The sequence below is a fragment of the Falco peregrinus genome, chromosome 9 (assembly GCF_023634155.1).
Source record: "Falco peregrinus isolate bFalPer1 chromosome 9, bFalPer1.pri, whole genome shotgun sequence".
Taxonomy (NCBI): Eukaryota; Metazoa; Chordata; class Aves; order Falconiformes; family Falconidae; genus Falco; species Falco peregrinus.
The window spans coordinates 37,317,148-37,323,147 of record NC_073729.1 but is presented as its reverse complement, the minus strand read 5'-3'; positions in this window follow the sequence as shown (position 1 = coordinate 37,323,147).

Sequence of the window (6,000 nt, the reverse complement as noted above, 5' to 3'; positions counted from 1 at the left end):
TCACTGCGTGTTGGAGGCTCAAAGGGACTGTGGGCAAGCAGCAGGGAAACACTGAACATCAGGATCCCTGGGCTCTCCAGCCTGTGGTTTGGGAGCAATGTGTAATCAAGAGCAGAACATAGCCACAAAAACAGTGTCAGTGGGGGCAAAGCTGTGGAACATATGTGCTGAAAGGTAATGGAATCAAAGGGAAATGGCCCAAGATGCTTTAGAGCATGGGGTTCCCAACTCTTGGTAAGCTTTTCAGGGGAAATAGGTATGTGGAAAGGGATTTTATTCCTTCTCCAGTGCTGCTGGCAAAGATGTGCTGCTGACAAAGAGGTGCTGCTTGCAGTTCAGGGAGAAAATGGCTAAAATGGTAATATGGACACACCTGCTGGAATTCCTGAAAGCCAGGCTGTCCACTAAGGGGTTTCTCTGTGGAGAAAAGGTTTCATCACAGACAGCTGCTCCACTAAGCCAAAAACTGTCCCTTCACCAGGGGATGATTCAAACCAGCCACCTGGACCAAATAATTTCAGAGTGGTTCAAATAAACACCCGCTTTCTGCAGAGCTTTGCTCCAGCCTTGGTTGTGACTGCTGCACCATAACCTGGGAACCCAGCAAACATGAAACATGCTCCCAAGGGTGTTTAAAGAGTCAGGTGGCTGCAAAGCACCCTGCCTTCTAGCAGTACAAACCTCATAGCCTCTTAGAGCAGATTTTATTAGCTAAAAAGCTTCATCATTTTGAAGATACAGATGGGGATGGATAAGTTTTCCTGATACTCAAATTTTTACACTAACATGCAACCGAAAGTCAACATCTATTGTGTGGAGTAGAAAATACAGCACTATGAGGCTGCTAGTGCAGCTGGGTGTGAGTCAGAGCTTTGTAAATCTCCAGGACCGTCTCAGCTGCTTTGTCTACATCTTCAGATGACTATGGATCAGGATCAGGGTGTTCAGAGGAAAAAATATGTTTTTCTCTCCTGAAACTTGGGCTCCTGATTTGTTTTCTTTTTCACTTGGCTCAATATAAACAAAAGTATTCAATACTAAGGCAGAAGCTTACTTGTTAAGAATTTAGTGGCTTTTTTTACCATGAAAGAAACACTTGTGGGAAACCTCAACCTATTTGTGGGGAGTCCACGGTTTTCCAGATGGGTTCACTGTGAAGATTGTGGTGCTGCTGGCAGATGCAGAAAAATTTCCACCTAATGTGTTTCTTTTCTGGACCGGCATCCCTATGTTCAAACCCAGAGAGAGCTGGGAACTAACTTGTATTTAGTTTTGTGCTTGTAGTTCAAACACAAAAATCATTAGATGGCTGGTCAGAAAGCCTGGGCTATCTAAAGGCTTAGCCTTTCCCTTTGCAGAGTACCCCATAGCCACTAATGAGACTATTTCCTCCTCTGGTCAAGTCCCCACAAGGATGTTGCTCATTTCTTTCTTTCTTTTGTTTTAGAGTGGTGTCATTTGTGCCTTTCTTAATTTTTTTCTTTGTGACTGGTAATCTGTTTTCTGTTTGGCTTATTGATGTAATACAGAGTATTTTGTCAGCAACTGTATTAGGCACATGTCCATCATCTGCAGAGACTGAAGAGAGAAGCAGTGACCAGAGCCACACTTACTTGTCGTGTCCCTTGCTGAAAGGGGAGGTCAGCTTCTGCAGTTAAATAGGGTGAGTTCTGGACTTACACACATACTACAGGTGAGGGAAAGGGAGCACTGATACTTCCTTTACATGGATTTGGGTTCCCTTTGAACACTGAGCGGGGCAATAGTTTCCCTTCTGTAAAACCACCAGGCACTGAGCTGGCTGCACAGAACCTGCTGCTGAGAGAGCATGTCAAGATGAGGGAGGAGACATGAGGTTGCCTTTGGTGTTCCCTCTTCCACCAAGCTGCAGCCGGTCACACCTACAGTCAGTGCTACCTGGATGCCATGATTACAGCTGTAGGAGCAGCCCACCACATGGTGGGTTGGAGGTCCCTTGCCCCCCCGGGTCAAGCCGAACGTACGTGTGCTTACACAGCTGGAACACTCCATGAGAGAAAGCTCAGCCAAGCTCACCTACTTCCCAGGTGTGTTAGGTGCTGAAATTTTGTTCTGCCAAATGTAGGCTTCGCAAAGTAAACACAGCCGTGATTGGCCTTACGGAGAGTGTTCTGGGAAATCATTCTTTGCTGTCATGCAAAAGTATAGGCTTGTGTATAAATCCCAAGATTTTTAGCTCCTGCAGACTTTTGTCTCTCTGGTGATAATAGGCAATGAAATCGCTGTCAGTTCCCAAAGATTAGTATGTTGTTAAAGCACTAGGTTTAGCAATTTGGCTGTGCCTGGATCAAATCAAGTGTTATTTCTCTTATGTCAGATTATAACCATAGCTATGCCCTGTGTACTCAGGCTGTAAACAGTCTTCTTTGTGCATTTCTTTTCATGCTGCTTCTAAGAAACAGAAGCCACATTCTGGGACCAACATATCTTTTTAATTTTTTGAGCATCTTGAAGACAGGTTGGCCTGAAATTAGGGTTCGTAAGGCAATTTTGTGCAGCTAACAATCTAAACATACTATTGTTTGTAAAGAAAGCCATGCCTGATCTTCATCTGAGACACATTTATCCTGTTTCACTGTATCTGGCTGTTCTACAAAGCTATTTTTCATATTTTCAGCACCTTCCACCCCTCAGATCCATCTGAATTCTTGGATAACTAAAAACATGATTACTTCCATTTTTTTTTAAACAACTGCCCATTTGTCAGAGTTTATTCTCAAGGAAGGCTGACCATTTTGGTGTATCTGCTGCAGGGGCTGTACACAATGTCAGGTCCTGCAGTGATAAGTGCAACCTACACATGTGCTTAGGAACAGGCTCTCTTCCAACACCTTCATAACTCCTACAGACAGAAAAGGTGATAAAGAAAAAGCACAGAAGCAAAGGTCTGAGTTACCAATGATATCTGAATATCTGAAATTAATGGGAATTGGGCACTTCATACCTTTTTATAGCTTGGGGCAAAATGAAATGTCAGCAGTCCTGAGATCCTTCAAACCTTGCTTAAGCCCTGCCCAAGTTTCCACTAGTGAACTTCCCCATACCACCTGTATTTCTGCAGCAGGTGCAAGCACAGCCACAGGGGGTCTGTGCACTTGCTGAGCCAGAGGGAATGAGAGAAATGGCCTCCGGTAAAAGCATTTTCCTTGGAGATCTGAGAACAACCACCTCTGCTTGGATGGTTTCAGTGTTTTATGCAACATAGAGCAGCTTTGAAGGAAGCCACTGAAGACCCTGCTGTCCACTTGCCCCGTTACTAGGGTGTGCACTGAGGAAATGGGTGTTGAGATCAGCCCAGTGCTCTGGAGGAAGAAAGGAATCAGAGACCATTTGCTTTCCCCCAGCCTGAGTGCCCTGGTTCTACGTCTGTGGGCAGCAGAGCTGCTGCCTTCTGGTCATATCATGTTGGCTGGGTTGCAAGGATCCTGCTCTTCTTGTGCACTGTGATGGGAGACTGGGAACCTAACTGGGGGCTGAGGATCCCACCAGGTCCAGCCCAAGGCCATTTCCATTGTACTGTACAGAAAGGCAAGGCCAAGTTGGGATACAAAACCCAGAAAGCAATGTGCTGCTTCCTCTTCTGCAAGGTTTCTGAAGGCTTTTCCTTCTGGCTCCATGTTTCTGCAGGCCAAAAAGCAAGGCAAGGAAGGATTTAGACCCAGGAACTGTCACAACAGTTGTGCAGCCCCATCCTCACACACTGATAGAATCTTTCCTTGACTTTCCATAGGCATCAGAGCCTCACAGTGGCAGCATTACTTGCTCCCAGGACCAGTTAAGTTATTGCGTGAAGCAACGGGTCTGTACCACTGTCTGTCTGCAGCAGCATGATGCTATGTGCAGTCACACAGGCAGTCTTGAACGGCTTTTTTTGATCACCCATGACAGTGACTGCCAAAGCACTGGAGTCTATCAAAACGTGTGACTAATGAACCCATTCCCACGTTACCCACATCAGCTCCTTTCTAATTTACTGAATGGCTCTGATCCTCACTGTGGATTTGCTGTCATCATTAAGGCATTTGATTTTAAAGGAATGCCTGTCCAGGTATACTGATCTTTATTGATTGAACAGTCTTTCTCACCTTGTGAAGGAAGGGTATTTGCAGCTTGCTTCTGTTATATCAGCATTTGAAAATAAGTTCAAGGAATGAAGTACTATTTTGCACTTTTTGATTCTTAAATAATTCACAGACTGATGAAAAATAACTTCAGGCCAGCAACGGGACTTCAGCCTGTTGGTGGCAACAGCAACTTTGTAACTTCTCTGTAACAAACACCATGATATGTTTAGAATAGCACTTCTGTTTGTTTTTTTTTCCCAGGGTGGTTGTTTTGGGTTTTTTTTGTTACTGTGTAGCAAATCAGAAAACTATGAAAAACAAAACCACTGGGCCTGCATTTTTCAACCATGCTGGTACAGAAACCCTATTTCAGAATGTGACGATGAGCTGCACAGTGTAACTTAACCCAGCTGACCGCTCCAGTGTTTGAAAACCTCTACTAGCTTGTACAATGTGCTAATTAAAAAACAGGCTGAACAGCACTTTTACTAATCCCTCTGATTTTTCTACTACAGCCTACTGCACGCTTCTGTTTGTAGAGCTTATGCTGATATTAGTTACCTTCTGTAACTGGTGCATTTGTCCCTGCAGAGCTGCTATTGCAGGTGCAGTTACGCTGGCAAGCCTGCACATCCAACGGAGGACCTTTGGGCTGTGTGAGATGGTGGATTGCTTGAAATGGGTTTTTAAAGCCCACTCAACATTTGTCTTTTCCTTTATGAGAGATTTATTTTGACTGGGCTCAAGTCAATCATTTATAAATGTAGGTAGTAGAGAGATGAGCTTCAGTGAAAGATACGCACACACAAGATCTACGCCTATGTGACCGTTTAGAAGTGGATCTAGTTGCTTTCTGTTTTTTCCTGGGACTTTCTTTGAATTCCAGAACTGAGATGCAATTCGGTTCTGTCAACACTTATAAAACTGTGTTGATTATTCTTGTCAATTATCACTGATAGGTATGTGTCAACTACCAGTTAAGAGGCTATGATGATAACCTAAAACATACGCTCATATCAATTTTCTTCCTGTATTTGCCTGATCAAAACTTGTGACAGAAGGTGGCATTTCCATCAAAGCTGGAAAAGGTTGTTTATGGACTTGTATCGTTTCTAGACATATCTTTGACATTTTTATCCACATACAACTTTTTGAAAATAGACATGAAACAGTGTTTTCTGGCAATTAAGTTAGGACTTATTCCTTGTTTAAATGGATGCAATTAAAATCTTGCATACACATGGTGGTGTTGTTGACCAAACCTACTGACGATTTTTCCTGAGTGAGATGCTACTCAAGAATAGCAATGGTGCTTTAAATGCCTTTAATCTCAATTAACCCTCAAGTGCAGGAAAGTCTTAAGTGAAAAATGTGACACCTCTGCAAATGTGACGGTCTTGTGGGTGGTTTCTGCACCTCTGTAAAAGAAAAAAAGGCTGATGGACACAGGTACTATTGATGCAATTTTGCTTATGTACAAACAAAGGCACAAGGTCTGCTGTTCCTATGTATTCAGGAGGAATTGAACTTGAGCAGTGGTCTTGGCTTTGAGGACCAAGCCTTGCTTCACCTGCTCTTTCTCAACCATTAAGAACTTGTCCAGGCTGTGCATTCAGTTTTCTGACTTTTTTAATGACAAAAGGTGTTTCTGCTCTTTCTCCTCCTGTTTTCCATCTGTATTGAAAACAGTACCTAGCAAAACCTCTGCCTGCATATTACTTCATTCCCAAATGGATTTGTCTGTAATTTTTGTCATGCAAAGCAATAGAAGGGACAGCAACAGCATGTGCTTTAGATTTCCAGGAGCTCCTAGACAGGCTCTGGGCTACGGCTACCAAAGCTACCAAATCAGGTAAGCAAAAATCTGACAACAAAAGCTACGTTATGGGGCTATGGC